This window comes from Sus scrofa, chromosome 10, assembly GCF_054392235.1.
Source record: "Sus scrofa isolate SSC_HxYL_T2T_F1_AM1 chromosome 10, Sscrofa_HxYL_maternal_Yorkshire_Landrace_v2.0, whole genome shotgun sequence".
In the NCBI taxonomy this organism is placed as follows: Eukaryota; Metazoa; Chordata; class Mammalia; order Artiodactyla; family Suidae; genus Sus; species Sus scrofa.
The window spans coordinates 48,879,058-48,896,724 of NC_139392.1; the positions used below are offsets into that span (position 1 = coordinate 48,879,058).

The 17,667-nt window shown below is 39.9% G+C and overlaps 2 pseudogenes across 1 annotated transcript in view; both read right to left on the reverse strand.

Annotated features, from left to right (window-relative positions):
- Positions 1-819: 819 nt before the first annotated feature.
- The window catches only part of LOC110258204 (olfactory receptor 4D9-like), a 29,139-nt pseudogene continuing 12,291 nt past the window's right edge, over positions 820-17,667 (reverse strand). Inside the window, exons 2-3 of the transcript XR_014817618.1 lie at positions 6,152-6,397; positions 820-3,053 (exon numbers count right to left, since the gene is read on the reverse strand). The product of XR_014817618.1 is annotated as an olfactory receptor 4D9-like (transcript). The remainder of the gene's footprint in view (positions 3,054-6,151; positions 6,398-17,667) is intronic.
- Positions 9,264-10,177, reverse strand: LOC146399372 (olfactory receptor 4D6-like; annotated as a pseudogene).

A 17,667-nucleotide genomic window follows, 5' to 3' on the forward strand; every position in this document is an offset into this window, starting at 1 on the left:
ACTTGTGGTTGCCAAGGGAGAGGGGGAGGAAGTGGGGTGGTTGGGGAGCTTGGGGTTAATGATGCAGACTCTTGCCTTTGGAATGGATTAGCAATGAGATCCTGCTGTGTAGCACTAGAAACTATGTCTAGTTACTTATGATGGAGCATGATAATGTGCAGAAATAGAATGCGTACATGTATGTGTAACTGGGTCACCATGCTGTACAGTAGAAAACAAAAAATTGTATTGGGGAAATAATTATTAAAATAATAATAATAAATATACACCGCTATATATAAAATAGATAAGTAACAAGGACCTACTCCATGGCACAGGGAAATCTCAATATTCTGTAATAACCAATACGGGAAAAGAATCTGGAAAAGAATGGATATATGTATAACTGATTCACTGTGATGTACACCTGAAATTTACACAATATTGTAAGTCCACTATACTCCAATAAAATTTAAGAAAGGATGGTCCACATTTGCTGACAAAACAGAAATGTTAAAGCAGAATGTTTGCAGACAGTGTTTACTACATAGCATGTACTTGATAAATAGTCATAGAGTAACTATTGTTGAACTGGGACCAAGATGCTGGATGCCTGCTACATGAAGATGAATGTCCCTGTTGTCTATTATATGCCTGGTCATTGCAGTGCTAGCCTTTACCTCATTACCTGGACACACAGTTTCTACCATGGTTCACAGTTGTGCCCTGTGTGCTGTCACTTACTCTTCAAAGACTATGTTCTTCTCTCTAACTTCCTTCTGGTGTTTCTTTTCAAAGCCTGTGTTCCAGGTTATTGATCCTTTGTATCTGTGCCATCCTGGCATAGTTAATTGTTTAGGTATGGTTGAGCCCCAATGTATGACACCTAATAGTTTAAGAAAATATTTCAATTATATACTTGCATCTTGATCTGCAATCTATAATGACGCTATCCCATTGCAGAAAGCATGAGTCTTCCATTCAGTCTCCTCATGGCTGACTTCATCTCCTGGTTCCTCAGGGTGTGGATCATGGGATTCAGGACAGGGATGATGACAGTGAAGGTGATGGAGACAGCTCTGTCCATGGAGAGGGCAGTGAAGGGCTGGGCATAGATGTAGATAAGGGGCACAAAGTGTAGGTTCACCACGGTGATATGGGCTGTGCAGGTGGAGATGGCTTTCTTTCTGCCCTCACCCATGTGAGCCCTCAGCATCACAAGGATGACTGTGTAAGACACAAGAAGAAGGACAAACCATAGAGTAATGACCAGGCCATTGTTGGAAATCATCAGCAGCTCCAGAAAAAAGTTGTCAGAACTCAAGGGCCAAGGTGTTGGTGCAGGCAAGTTTGAGGACCTGGGGGACATCGTAGCAGAAGCCATCCACAATGTTGGGTCCACATAAGGGGAGTGGGAGCAGCAGGGAGCTCTTCACAATGGAGTAGTCAAAGCCCCCCAGCCAGGAGGCCACAATGAGGGCAGTGCACCGGCCCCTACTCATGATGTTCACATAGTGCAGGGGCTTGGAAATGGCCACATAGAAATCAAAGGCCATCACAGAGAGAGAAAATATCTGCCCCACCGAGGAGGTGGAAGAAGAACATCTGTGTGATGCAACCATTGAAGGAGATGGTCTTTCTCCTGGGAAGAAGGTCTACTAGGACCTTGGGAGCAGTGAGGGGGGAGAAGCAGATGTCCAAGATGGAGAGGTTGTGGAGCAGGAAGTACATGGGTGTGTGCTGGTGAGACTCCCAGGTCACAGTGACCATGATGGCAACATTTGATAACACAGTTGTTACATATACTGTAGATAAGAAGAAAAATAAGAGCAAGCTCAACTCTTGAGACTGGGTAATTCTGCAAAAATTAAATTCAGACACCGTGGTATGATTTCTCAAGGCCATTGGATAATATTTTTTCCTCTATGTACAGCTTGAAAGGAAATAATATTACTAAGGCAATGAAATCAAGCAAAGATTTATCTCATGCATAAATTGAACATACCTAATTTAAAAAAAACACATGTTTTGTTCTACCTGAACTTACTATATTACCCAGGGAAATCACTCAGTTCCACCTGCTTCAGCTCCCCTATTAGCATAAGTTATAGGTTTGTTTCCCTATTATAGTCAGAGGGGGCCCTTGGTTTCTGTTAAAGTCTACCCCAAGAAGTTACTGAGAAAGAGAACTTAAGGAAGTTTTTGTGGAAGCAGTTGCAGGTTCCCTACATCTTCATGAATCAGAGCAACTCCGATTTTATTCATTTTCTACTTTGTTCCTATGGATTAAACATCATTAGAATAAATCAATCCTTAGATGCCTTTCAGGAACAACACAATAGGGATCGATGTCAATAGCATATTATAGTTTTAAAAGCAACTGCACATCTAATTTCAATAAAATTTCCTAACATATCCTTCTGAGTTTTGTGGGAAGGCATTATCTTTTCCACTTCAACAATAGTGAATCTGAACTCAATAAGCATAAGCTGATTTTCAAGGTTATACAGAAAATCAGTGTCAGAGAGAAGGTAACACAAATGTCTTCCATTTCTTAGTCCTAGGATCTTTCCATTATACTACACTGCCTGCCAGTTTCATAATACATAAATCCAACAATAACGTGTGTAAGGGACTCTTTACAGGAATTTTCTAGCACCTTCCACGGTGAGTTTCATCACTCCCTCAATTTCCACTCTCCATCACAATGGAATTTTAGACTATTGTCCTTCTATTACCTTTCTGAAATGTCTCTTTAAGTTCAGTTCATAAGCACTCAGGGGTTGGGGTTTAACACAAAGAAGATGACAAAGATGGTGATGGTTCAGTCCATAAGGAAGACAGCAAAGGTCCAGGCTTGCATCCACAGAGAAATGTCATGAAATGCAATGTTACCACAGTGAAATATTCAGTCCAGGTATTTGCAGATTTCCTCCTGTGCCCTTTCTATACAATTAAGCAGTTTCTGATGAGCTTGCAATTTGCATTTCCTGATGCAGTGCAAAGTAACACAGGATATAAGCAAAGGTTGCTCCCGGTTCCTGGAGACCTGTTGGTTCTCTTACTGCAGAGTCCTTGTTGGGGAAGAAAGAGACAATTCATTATATTTTTCCCAAGTGAGTCAGGAGTAGGCAATGTCTTATGGCTTGAGAATTAATTTAGGAAAAATCATGTTCTTGAAGAAGCTTAACAAATATGCATAACAACACATAGGAAGCTAGTGGTGAAGTCTTTAAGCGCAATACATATTTCACCCATGTCAGTTCAAATTCTGCCCATGTCAGTTCCACGGTTTCTAAGAAGATTTATGATGGTGGAAGTGGTGAAAAGGAAAAAGTTAACTCAGAGAAAAAAAATCCTCAGCCGTGGCATCTCTCTGAATTACTGAAACCTCTATATAGAGAGATGGTCCCTAGATTAGTGCCCGGCTGGAAAGCATCCTACTTAGTTTGTGTTGAAACAAGCTTTCAGAGCCTTGAGAAATTATGTGGATGAATAAACAAAAACCACACATTGTTAGAGTTCCCTGGTGCTTCAGTGGATTAAGGATCCAGTGCTGTCACTGCTGTGGCTCTGGTTACTGCTGTGGTGCAGGTTGGATCCCTGATCAGGGAACTTCCACATGCCATGGGAGCAGCCAAACAATTGCACCAATGGTGGATCAAGGTAATAGAAGAACAATAGTCTAAAATTCCATTGTGATGGAGAGTGGAAATTGAGGGAGTGATGAAACTCACCGTGGAAGGTACTAGAAAATTCCTGTAAAGAGTCCCTTACACACGTTATTGTTGGATTTATGTATTATGAAACTGGCAGGCAGTGTAGTATAATGGAAAGATCCTAGGACTAAGGGGCTTAACCTGCTGAGTCACAACAGGAGCTGCAAAAACCCACCACACTTTGCCTCTCATTTGGTCTGGAGGACAGGACTACTTGTTTTGTTTCCTTGGTTTAGTCAGTCTTTGTGAGCTTAGTCACCTCCACAGCCTGTACTGATAGGTAGCACATTTTATCTCAAAGACTTCTCTGAGTTTCCCACATTGCAAGGAAACTGGACACTGTGTCACATCTCTCCTAAGGATTCTACTGTCTTCATGGCTCTCCATGTGTCCCCTTCTCTTCATCCTCAGTTAAACCCTTACCATTTCTGCTTAGATGGTTGTAAGAATTCCCAAACTGGTCTTCGGTGTAGTTGTCTCTAACTACATCCTCTCAGTTGTTTCCAGAAATATAAGTCACAAATGAGATCATTTATTCCTTTGTTTGAAAATTTTCCATGATTCTCTATTGCCTACAAAACATCAAACTCCTCAAATAGCAACCAAGACTTTTTTTTTCCATCTTGAGTATCATCTAGTGCCCTTTTTCCTTCAATCTTGTTTCAGATCTTTATTTTTTTGGTTTTTGGGGTTTTTTTGTGTGTGTCTTTTTGCCATTTCTAGGGCTGCTTCCAGTAGCATATGGAGGTTCCCAGGCTAGGGGTCCAATTGGAGCTATAGTCACTGGCCTATACCACAGCCACAGCAATGCCAGATCCGAGCTGCATCTGCGACCTACACCACAGCTCATGGCAATGCTGGATCCTTAACCCACTGAGCAAGGTCAGGGATCAAACCTACAACCTCATGGTTCCTAGTCAGATTCATTAACCACTGTGCCATGATGGGAACTCCAGATATTGAAATGTTATGCAGATTCTTGCTGGCTCCTGCCTTTGGATCTGTGTTCCTGTTGTTCTCTCCATCCACCATGTCCTCCTCACTCTTAGACTCTCCTCCTGGATGAGCACTGAGTTTTCATCACTCAGGTCCAGCGTCCCCTCTTCTCTGAAAAATTTCCTAACATCTTTTTATGACCATAATTCCCTGCACTGACTTCTCTTCTGGCATAAATAAGTTTATTCCATCTGATTTCTTCTATGTTTATATTTCCTTAGTTCAGTATAGTTTCCTTGCTACACCTCAAGTTCATCCTGTCTGCTCAGTGTTTCATCCATCCCAATGTCATCAAAGCTTTACTTAGTTTGGGCCACATGTTTGGTGCTCAGTAATTTTTTTTAAATTAATGAGTAAACTTGACATGACTTATAGGCATGGGCAATGGAGTATGAGTGAGCAAGAAGAATCTTCACAAACATAGCCTAAGAAACCCTTTTGTTAATGTCTTTGGACTGGCTTCAGGGGTGCCAGGTAGAGATTTGTTTTCTGATCCAGGCTTTAAAATAGCTCTGTGACCTTGGGAAAGTCATGCTGCTACTCTGGCCTCAGATCTTCAGTTGTAAAATGTACAGACAGTTTAGTATAATGCAGTCTGATGCAGGATCTAGTGTGATGTGGGGTAGGACAAGGGGTTTGGAGGCACACTGGGATTGAAATTCTGCCTCTGCCTCCTTTTGTTTCTCAGAGAAAGTCCTTTATTTTCCTTTAATTTCCTCCACTGTAAACTGGGAAGCACATAACTTACTTCACTGGGTAGCATGAGGAGTAACTATAATCATGTTTTGTAAAGTACCCAGAATATAATAGGCATTCAATTAATTCATTTCCTTTCTCTTTCCCTGAAAAAACAGTGCCTTCCCTGAAGGGTTATTTGTGGGGACAATTGCAGAATGTAAAATGCTACTCAACAGAAGAACAGCTTCTCTTTGAACCAACTTGCTTATTTTTATTCCAGTGAACTTGTGTAAATTAACCAAGTGGACCAGAGACTTCAGTGCTGGGTTATTGAGTTTGGGACTTAAGGCTGGATCAAAGGCAAAAGAGACCCAGTGAGTCATGGGCAATGTACTTATACGGGGCTGCCTCTGCAACCTCCACAGTTTTTAAGGGAATTTGGGCTTAAAACCATGGTTTTTAAGGAAGCACCCATCTTGTAGAAAGAGTCTCTGTGACCCACATGGACAAACCCTAAGCTGGAACAAAATCTGTTCCTTATATGCAACTCAATCACTTCATCAAATAGAAACCGCTTTTTCTCCTACCATGTGGTGGTGTCCTCTTCTTCTTAGGAAGACATTCCTCCTTACCGAATATTTTCAACATACACTTTGTTTTCTGCCGCTGAAGTTTTCAGCTATTTGTGTGGTATCTTATACACTGGGTGCACTTTTCATGCTCATACTATTCATGTGTGGTCTGCAATATCTCACATTCTGATGGTTTTATATCCTTACCTAAATTCTTCAGCAGCGAACCAGGAAATGACACATTTTGAGACTGGGTAGCTGGGCCTCAGTGTATATGATGCTAAGAAATAGCATGATAGAAGGTGAAGTTCTTCTGAAGATGAGTTATACTAGACTTCAACATCTTCTCTTCACCCTTCTTGTTAGAAAAGCCAGACTCAGGAAGTCATATCATCATGGTTCTTCTGCTTGTCCCAACGTGTTCCTGCTAGGCTTAGTCCCTCAGGCCCAAGCCTAATATGAGAATTAGAAAGAGAATTTTATTGGATGTGAGTCTGCAAACAGAATGGACATTCTTCTGCTAGTGTTGGAGTTCCAGTGGGGATTATTACACCTTTGCTAAGTCATCACCACACAAAGTCCACACACACACACACACACACACACACAAACATGAAGTTGTTTAAACATTTCAATAACTTCCAAATTCTTGCAAGGCTCCAGAAGACAAATCTATATAGTGTGTGATTTTCTCAGTATTGGGGAAATATTTCTACAAACATTTAATGTGATATGATCATTCATTCTCAATGTGGGCATCATGCCCAAGGAGACAAAAACTGGTTCTTGGGGGCCAAAAAAACCCTTGGATGTTACAGTGATTTGTGGTTCTTCAGAGAACATCAGTACATAAAAAGATATATAGTATATCTTTGGGAGTAAGATTTCTTGGGGGAGAGCAATTAGGAGAAACATCTAATAAAGATCCTTTGGTGGGGGGAATGAGTTAATTTTATTTATTTATTTATTTATTTATTTATTTATTTATTTATTTATTCTTTTTATGGCCAAACCTGAGGCACATGGTAGTTCCTGGGCCACGGGTTGAATCAGAGCGGCAGGGGCTGGCCTATGCTACAGCCTCAGAAACACCAGGTCTGAGTTGCTCCTGTGACCTACTCTGCGGCTTGCAGCAACACTGGATGCTTAACCCACTGAGTGAGGCCAGAGATCGAACTGGCATCCTCACAGACAAAGACTATGTCAGTTTCTTAACTCACTGATCTGCAACAGGAAATCTAGGAGGCAATAATTTAAAACAATTTGAGAACCACTGGCAATATGTTTAAGAGTCTTGGACCAATGTCTCTGTCTTGTAAGATGCAGAGAAGATGTGTGCCACCTATAAGGATTTTTTAGCTAAATATGAGCCCATCATAACAATTTGCAAAAAAATTGTTCTGTACGTTTCAATGTCCTCAGCTTCCTTATACCTCTTGATCAATTTTTTAATGACGATTGGAGACAGAAGGTGGGATTGCATGTGAGCATAGAGAGAAAAAGGAGATTTACTGTCTCTTTGCAGATTTACTTCCTTGGAATTATTCTCTTGAGAGAGAGGAGGATTATAACATAGGCCCAGTGACTATTCCTAAGTGACCCTGTATAAAGTCAATGCTTACAGTATTTTTGTTTGTTTGTTTTTACTCTCTTGGTACACAAAATGGGTCTTGAGTGTGTGAAAAGTTATTCCTTAGGTAATTTTTTTATACCAGAGTGACTTGCTTCAATTGCCTATGCATACATAGATGAAAACTATAGTTTTGCTCCAGCTCTGAAAGTCTTGGGGGTGAAATAGAAATAGGGGATAAAGATAAGAAGGAAGTTCAGGTTAACATAAAATAAATGTGGATTCTGTGCAGGTATATCCCCAATCTGCTATTTTTTTTTTTTTTTTTTTTTTTTTTTTGCTTTTTAGGGATGCACTCTAGGCATAAGGAGGTTCCTAGGCTAGGGGCTGAATTGGAGCTACAGCTGCTGGCTTAGTGACAGACACAGCAATGTGGGATCTGAGCCAAGTCTGTGACCTACACCACAGCTCATGGCAACACCAGATCCCCAACTCACTTAGCGAGGCCAGGAATGGAACCCACATCTTCTTGGATACCAGTCAGATTCATTTCCACTGAGCCATTATGGGAACTCCTGTAATTCTTTTGAGATTAATTTTAGCAGGCAAAAGTGTATAACAGACTTGAGCATAGGAAATGCTTGGTCCATGTATATAGATTTGTTCATGTATATATCTGAACTTACAACTTAAACTGTTCCTTATCTTTTCACTAATTCATGAACTATTTTGAAGACTATGCACTCACAATATTAAGTCAAGAATTGATTCTAATAATCCACTGAAAACAGCAACACCACTAGAGAGAGAATGTATGAAACAAATGCATTCATATTCTGTTTATATACATATTTAGGAACAGACATGTATACAATAGGGAACATTGTATGCCTGATCATTCACAGGAGTGGTGCTATATTTGGAAGCTACAATCTTCTCAACATTTGTCATGTTTCATTCTCATGACAACCTTGTGTGTAGACAATGTTATTTCCATTTTGCAGGTGGAGAAAATGAGGTCCAATATGTTGGCTTGAGAGCCACAGAGCATACCAAAATAGTATTTAGGGATTTTTTTTTCCATCTTCTTAGGGCTGCACCCAGGGCATACAGAGCTTCCCAGGCTAGGGGTCAAATCAGAGCTGTAGCTTCCAGCCTACACTACAGCCACAGAAACACTGGATCCAAACTGCCTCTTAGACCTACACCAACAGCTCACAGCAATGCCAGATCCTTAACCCACTGAATGAGGCCAGGGATTGAACCCACATCCTCATGGATACTAGTCATGTTCACTAACCACTGAACCATGATGGGAACTCCAACATTTAGGTTATTGATTTCAACCTCATGCCCCATACTTCTCCCCAGTCCCCTAGCTGATGTCTGATCTCATCTCTTCCTTTTGTTCTTACATAATCTCTAACTGGACTTCCTGTTATGGCTCAGTGGGTTAAGGACCTGATGTTGTCTCTGTGAGGATGCAGGTTCGATCCCTGGCCTTGCTCAGTGGGTTAAGTATCCAGTGTTGCCACAAGCTGTGGCACAGGTTGCAGCTGCAGCTCCAATTGGACCCCTGGCCTGGGAACTTCCATATGTGGCAGGTGAGGTCATAAAAAGATAAAAAAGAATTTAGTGGCTCTGGGGATATAGACAAATGACTGTAGAGAAAGAGCCAGCTGTCTCTGACCCTTAGGTTAGCAGTGAGGTAACCAACTCAAATTAGATTTCCAGGCTCCGTCTGACTGCTCATCCCATTTTATTGCTTTCAAAAGGCCCAAGCCTCCTCTGTATTCTCTTTATGGCTGACTTCATCTCCTGATTCCTCAGGCTGTAGATCATGGGGTTCAGCATGGGAGTGAGGACTGTGTTATTGATGGATACAGCTGTGTCCATGGGCAGCGTAGTGAAGGGCCAGCAGTAGATGTACACACAAGGCATGAAATGAAGAGTCACCACCAGGATGTGGGAGGTGCAGGTGGAGAGGGCTTTGTTCTGGCCCTCCCCAGAAAGATCTCAGCACCACCAGAACCCTCATGTAGGACCCCAGGAGCAAGAGGAACAATAGCAGGATCACCAGCCCATTGTCAGAGATCCTGAGGCGCTCCAGAGCAGAAGTGTCAGTGCAGGCAGCTTAACCACCTGGGGCACATCACAGTAGAAGGCATCTGGGACATTGGGGCCACAGAAGGGGAGTGGAAGCATCAGAATAATCTGAACAATGGAGTGCAAACCACCACACACCCAGGAAGCCACCACCAAGGCCAATCACACCTCTCTTCCCATAAGGGTTACATAGTGCAAGTGTTTGGAGATTGCAAGAATCTGTCATAGGCCATCACAGAAAGGAAAAAAATATCTGCCCCACCAGCAAAGTGGAAGAAAAAGATCTGAGCCATGCAGCCATTGTAGGAGATGGTTTTCCTCTCTGATAAAAGATCCAGTAGGAATTTGGGAATGGTGACAGATGAAAAAACAATGTCCAGGACAGATTTGTTCCACAGGAGAATGTACATGGGAGTGTGGAGGTGGGACCCGCAGGTGATGGTCACCACAATGAGGGCATTGCCCAGCACAGTTCCTACATAAACAGCAAGAAAAACCACAAACAAGATTTCCAGGAAGAAGAATTCCTTCATGTTGGTGTGGTTGCTCTGGACCATGATGGGGAGCACCCTCTTCTAGATCTACTCTGGGTGAAGATATTTTAGAGTTAGGAGTGTGAAGTCCTGAGGTGACAACATCATTTATCATACATTATTATAAGGCTCTTTTAAGCATTTAGATCATTGTGACTACTAAGAAAAATCAAGCTAGAGTCTCCCCTACACACCTTTTTTAGTCACACCCATGGCATGTGGAAGTTCCCTGGGCCAGGGGTCAAATTCATGCTGCAGTTGTAACCTGCACTGCAGCTGTGGCAATGCTGGATCCCCCAATGCACAACACAGGAACTTCCCAGGGTGAGAAAATTCTTTTTTTTTTTTGTGGTGGTGTCTTTTTGTCTTTTTAGGGCCATGCTGATGGCATATGGAGGTTCCCAGGCTAGGGGTCTAATCAGAGCTGTAGCTGCTGACCTACACCACAGCCCCAGCAACTCAGGATCCAAGCCACATCTGCAACCTACACCACACCTTGTGGCAATGCTGGATCCTTTACCCATTGAGCTAGGCCAGGGATTGAACCCACAATCTCATGGTTCCTAGTTGGATTCATTAACCACTGAGCCACAATGAGAACTCCTGAAAATTCTTTACCCTGGTGATTCTTCTTTTATATTGTAAATGCCTTGAGTTAACAGGAAGAACCATCATAGTCTTATGTTCTTAATCTGAGAAAAAGAAAGATTATGGTCATTTGACAATGGCTTATCATCTGTCCTATAAGAATAACTTCTTCAAATGTATACAAAGCTTTACACTTTACCCAAGTCTTCACCTGTAACATCATCTTGATTTTGATTTTCATGATGCCACTTTGGGGTCCTATAGAGCAGTTATGATTATCATCATTTATATAAGGGAAACTGAAGCTTAGAGCAGTTAGTGACTTGCTCACATTTGTATATTTGCCAAGTTAATAATTGAAAAATCAGAGATTCAAAGCCAAATACATTTTATGATTTGAAAAGAAGTCTCTCTTTGACCAAATTTTAGACCTCTTCTCAAGGAGGTCTCAGCACTGACCTTCCTTGTCCTTCATTGCCAAGGACAGTTTTAGCAAGAATCCTGTTAAATCAATTTATCAAGAAGCCCATACACTTCATTTCCAATCAAACTCCTCATCCACACTTTTGAAATCTAACACCTTGTATATAAGTCCTTGGCTTGTCTTTAGCAAGAATCCTGTTAAGGCAGCTTAGCAAGAATTCCACATCCTTGATGTCTCCTTTTAGTAATTTTTCCCTCACTGACCCCTACATTCTGTTCATTGGCCATAAATCCTCACTTGTCCTTGTTGTAATTGGAATTGAGCTCAGTCTTTCTCCACTAATTCAGTTGTTTTGACCCCACTGAATTAGTCTTGAATAAAATCTGTCATCATTTTTAACAGGTGTTCAGCAAATAATTTTTCTTTCAGTCTCCAGGTTTTTCCACTGTTGCACTCTGCCAGATCAGAGTCTGGGGCTTACTTTGATTTATTAGAGTTACCATGAGTACAATTAAGTAGCCCGAATCCTTAATCCTCATCACTTCCCTTAAAGGAAGAGACAAATCAGGGCCTTATAAGTACTCCCAGTAGGCTGAGACACTCGGACCTCATTTGGGTCAACAAAGCTCTTGGTAAAGACCAGAGCTACAGTCATTGCTCAGAGCCCATGGAAATGTCACACACAAGCTGATCATTAAAGCTTCAGGATCCCAGATGTGACTTAACCCAACCCCCCTGACCTTAAGGGGGGAAAGAGAAAAATATTTATTTTTCCAGAATTAGTCTATGGATTGGTGAAAGATGGAGAATTAAAGAAAATTTCAGGTATTTTAATGATTTTTTCTTTTTTTCTTTGGTTATAAGAATGAGATCTACCCCTTAAACAAATTTCAAGTACATAATATTGTTCACTATAGTCACATTGTGCTAATGCTCTCCAGGATTTATTCATCTGGCACAACCAAAACCTGGTATCCCTTGACAAAAATCTCCCCATTTCCCCCTATTCACAACCCCTGGTAATCACCATTATACTCTCTGCTTCTGTGAGTAGAGGACATTAGGTTAAGTGGCATAAGTCAGAAGCAGAAAGACAAATACTACATAACCTTGTTTATAGGTAGAATCTAAAATAGTCGAACTCATAGAAAGAGCTTAACCAGGTTTGTTAACATAAAATTCACTGATTTTCTGCTATTGTTATATTGTAGAAAAATAGTTGTTTTTTCCCCCACATTAGATATCTGGTCATCAGAGGACAAACCCTTTTCAATAAGAATATCTTTATGTCAAAGAACTCTCATATCAGATCATTTTAAAAAATTCAAATAGCTGAGATGATCAAAAATACAGTTCAACAATAGAAAATAGACAGTCTTGGTATTTGAAGCAATGGAATTGTACCTGAAGAAACTAGGATGAAAAAGATGAAAGTAGACCAGATTTTAAAAAGAAAAGAACACTTGTCCTGAAGCAAAAGCACAGTAAAGCATCCTGCAAGAAACCTATTTCTTTGCCACAGCTGCAGCAATGCCAGATCCTTTTCCTTTTTTCTTTTTTCTCTTCCCACTGTACAGCAAGGGGATCAAGTTATCCTTACATGTCTACATTACAATTACATTTTTTCCCCCACCTATTGTTCTGTTGCAACATGAGTATCTAGACAAAGTTCTCAATGCTACTCAGCTGGATCTCCTTGTAAATCTATTCTAAGTTGTGTCTGATAAGCCCAAGCTTCCGATCCCTCCCACTCCCTCCCCCTCCCATCAGGCAGTCACAAGTCTCTTCTCCAAGTCCATGATTTATTTTCTGAGGAGATGTTCACTTCTGCTGGATATTAGATTCCAGTTATAAGTGATATCATATGGTATTTGTCTTTGTCTTTCTGGCTCATTTCACTCAGTATGAGTGTTTCTAGTTCCATCCGTGGTGCTGCAAATGGCATTATGTCATTATTTTTTATGGCTGAGTAGTATTCCATTGTGTATATATACCACTTCTTCCGAATCCAATCCTCTGTCGATGGACATTTGGGTGGTTTCCATGTCCTGGCTATTGTGAAGAGTGCTGCAATGAACATGGGTGCATGTGTCTCTTTTAAGTAGAGTTTTGTCCGGATAGATGCCCAAGAGTGAGATTGCGGGGTCATATGGAAGTTCTATGTATAGATTTCTAAGGTATCTCCAAACTGTTCTCCATAGTGGCTGTACCAGTTTAATTCCCACCAGCAGTGCAGAAGGGGGTTCCCTTTTCTCCACAGCCCCTCCAGCACTTGTTATTTGTGGATTTATTAATGATGGCCATTCGGACTGGTGTGAGGTGGTATCTCATGGTAGTTTTGATTTGCATTTCTCTTATAATCAGCGATGTTGAGCATTTTTTCATGTGTTTGTTGGCCATCTGTATATCTTCTTTGGAGAAATGTCTATTCAGGTCTTTTACCCATTTTTCCATTGATTGATTGGCTTTTTTGCTGTTGGGTTGTATAAGTTGTTTATATATTCTAGAGATTAAGCCCTTGTCAGTTGCATCATTTGAAACTATTTTCTCCCATTCTGAAAGTTGTCTTTTTGTTTTCTTTTGGGTTTCCTTTGCTGTGCAAAAGCTTTTCAGTTTGATTAGGTCCCATGGGTTTATTTTTGCTCTAATTTCTATTGTTTTGGGAGATTGACCTGAGAAAATATTCATGATGTTGATGTCAGAGAGTGTTTTGCCTATGTTTTCTTCTAGGAGTTTGATGGTGTCCTGTCGTATATTTAAGTCTTTCAGCCATTTGGAGTTTGTTTTTGTGCATGGTGTGAGGGTGTGTTCTAGTTTCATTGCTTTGCATGCAGCTGTCCAGGTTTCCCAGCAATGCTTGCTGAATAGGCTTTCCTATTCCCATTTTATATTCTTGCCTCCCTTGTCAAAGATTAATTGACCATAGGTGTCAGGGCTTATTTTTGGGTTCTCTATTCTCTATTCTGTTCTGTCTGTTTTGACACAAGTACCACTCTGTTTTGATGACTGTGGCTTTGTAGTATTTCTTGAATTCTGGGAGAGTGATGCCTCCTGCTTGATTTTTGTTTCTCAGGATTGCTTTGGCGATTCTGGGTCTTTTGTGGTTCCATATAAATGTTTGGATTGTTTGTTCTAGTTCTGTGAAACATGTAATGGGTAATTTAATAGGGATTGCATTGAATCTATAGATTGCTTTGGGTTGTATGGCCATTTTACAGTATTGATTTTTCCAGTCCGGGAACATGGAATATTTTTCCATTTCTTTACATCTTCTTTGATTTCTTTGATTAAAGTTTAATAGTCCTCGGCATATAGGTCCTTTACCTCTTTGGTCAGGTATTTGATTTTGTGGGGTGCAATTTTAAAAGGTATTTTATTTTTGTATTCCTTTTCTAATATTTCATTGCTGGTATACAGAAATGCGACTGACTTCTGAATGTTAATCTTATATCCTGCCACTTTGCTGAATTTATTAATCAGTTCAAGTAGTTTTTGGGTTGAGTCCCTCAGGTTTTCTATGTGTAGTATCATGTCATCTGCATACAGTGACAGTTTTATCTCTTCTCTTCCTATATAGATGCCTTTTATTTCACTTGTTTGTCTAATTGCTGTGGCTAGGACTTCCAAAACTATGTTGAAGAGCAGTGGTGAGAGTGGGCATCCCTGTCTTGTTCCAGATTTGAGTGAGAAGGCTTTCAGTTTTTCCCCATTGAGGATTATATTTGCTGTGGGTTTATCATAAAGGTCTTTGATTATATTCAGGAATGTTCCCTCTATACCCACTTTGGCGAGGGTCTTGATCATGAGTGGATGTTGGACTTTGTCAAATGCTTTTTCTACGTCTATTGAGGTGATCATATGATTTTTGACTTTTCTTCTGTTAATGTGGTGTATGACGTTGATTGATTTGCGTACGTTGAACCATCCTTGTGAACCTGGGATGAACCCAACCTGGTCATGGTGTATAATTTTTTTGATATGTTGTTGGATTCGGTTGGCTAAGATTTTGTTGAGAATTTTTGCATCTATATTCATCAATGATATTGGCCGATAGTTTTCTTTTTTGGTGGTATCTCTGTCTGGTTTTGGAATGAGGGTGATGGTGGCATCATAGAATGTCTTTGGGAGTACTCCTTCTTCTTCAACCTTTGGAAAGAGTTTAAGGAGAATGGGCACCAGTTCCTCTTTATATGTTTGATAGAATTCACCTGTGAAGCCATCTGGTCCTGGACTTTTATTTGTAGAGAGTGTTTTTTTGACACCTTCAATTTCATTTCTAGTGATGGGTCTGTTCAGTTGGTCTGTTTCTTCTTGATTCAGTTTTGGCAGGCTGTAAGATTCTATAAAGTTGTCCATTTCTTCCAGATTGTCAAATTTGTTGCCATATAGTTGTTCATAGTATTCTCTTATGGTTTTTTGTATTTCTGCAGTATCCATTGTGATTTCTCCTTTTTCATTTATAATTTTGGTTATTTGGGTTCTTTCTCTCCTCTTTTTAGTGAGTCTGGCCAGGGGTTTGTCAATTTTGTTGACCTTTTCAAAGAACCAGCTCTTGGTTTTATTAATTTTCTCTATTGTTTTTTGAATCTCTATTTCATTGATGTCTTCTTTGATCTTTATAATTTCCTTCCTTCTGCTGACTTTAGAACTTTTTTGTTCTTCTTTTTCTAATTCATTTAGGTGGAGGGTTAAGTTGTCAATTTGGGATCTTTCTTCTTTTTGAGAAAGACATGCATTGCTATAAATTTCCCTCTGAGCACTGCTTTCGCAGCATCCCATAGATTTGGAGAGGTTGTGTCTTCATTATCATTTGTTTCAAGGTAGTTTTTAATTTCCTTCTTGATTTCCTCATTGACCCATTGGTTTTTTAGTAGCATGTTGTTTAGTCTCCATGTAGTAGGTTTTTTCTCTTTCCTTTCCCATGGTTGGTTTCTAATTTCATGGCATTGTGGTCAGAGAAGATACTTGAGATAATTTCTATGCTCCTAAATTTGTTGAGGTTAGCTTTGTGTCCCAATATGTGGTTGATTCTTGAGAATGTTCCATGAGCATTTGAGAAGAATGTGTATTCTGATTTTTTTGGATGTAGTGTCCTGAAGATATCAATGAAGTCTAACTTTTCTATTGTTTCCTTTAGGATCTCTGTTGCCTTATTGGTTTTCTGTCTAGAGGATGTGTCCATTGATGTGAGGGGGGTATTAATGTCTCCTACTATGATTGTATTCTCATCAATACCTCCCTTTATGTCCGTTAATATTTGCTGTATGTATCTGGGTGCTCCTGTATTTGGGGCATATATGTTGACAATAGTAACATCCTCTCCTTGGATGGATCCCTTAATAATTAAGTAGTTTCCTTCTTTGTCTTTCTTTATGTCTTTTGTTTTAAAGTCTATTTTGTCTGATATGAGCGTTGCGACTCCTGCTTTTCTGTCATGTCTACTGGCATGAAATATTTTTCCCCACCCTTTCACTTTCAATCTATATGTATCCTTTGTCCTAAGGTGAGTTTCTTGTAGGCAGCATATTGAAAGTTTTTGCCTATTTATCCACTCAGCCACTCTGTGTCTTTTGATTGGGGCATTCATTCCATTGACATTTAAGGTGATAATTGATAGATGAGTATTTATTGCCATTTTGAACCTCGTGTTCCAGATGATTTTATGGTTCTCCATTCTTCCTTCCTTTTTTTTTTTTTTTTTTTTTTTGGTTGGATGTTCTCCTGTTATTATCTGCTGGAATGTTTTTTTTCTTTCATTTTTTGCGAATGCAATATTTGTTTTTGGCTTGTGGTTGCCGTGTTTTTCAAGTATGCTAACCCCTTCCTATAATTGTGTGTTTTAGCCTGATGGTCCTGGAGGTTCAAACACTTCATTACTATATTAAAATTAAGAAGAGAATCATACAAACAAACAAGAAGTGTCTATTTATTTCCTAATATCCCTTGCCCACATTTTATGATTTTGATGACTTTTTTATTTTTTCTTTTTATTTTTTTGAAGCATGTTTGTAGTTAAATCTGTATGCTGGCTTATTTGAGTGACTGCTCTCTGATTGTGGTTTCCTCAGTCCTAGTTCTTCCTCTTCTACTTCTTTTTTTATTCTTTTCTTTTTTCTTCCCTTTCCTTCCTTTCATTTTGGTTTAGAGAAGCCCTTTCAGTATTTCTTTTAGCCTGGGTTTTGTGTTGCTGTATTCTTTTAGCTTTTGTTTGTTGGAAAAAAATTTCATTTCCCCTTCTATTTTAAATGATATTCTTGCTGGATAGAGTATTCTAGGTTGCATATTTTTTCCTTTTAGCACTTTAAATATCTCTTGCAATTCCCTCCTGGCCTGTAGTGTTTCTGTAGAGAAATCAGCTGATATTCTTATGGGGGTTCCCTTGTAGGTAACATTCTGTTTTTTTCTTTCTGCCTTTACGATCCTCTCTTTATCACTAACTTTTGCCATTTTTATTCTAATGTATCTTGGTGTGGGTCTATATGGGTTCAATGTGTTTGGGGCA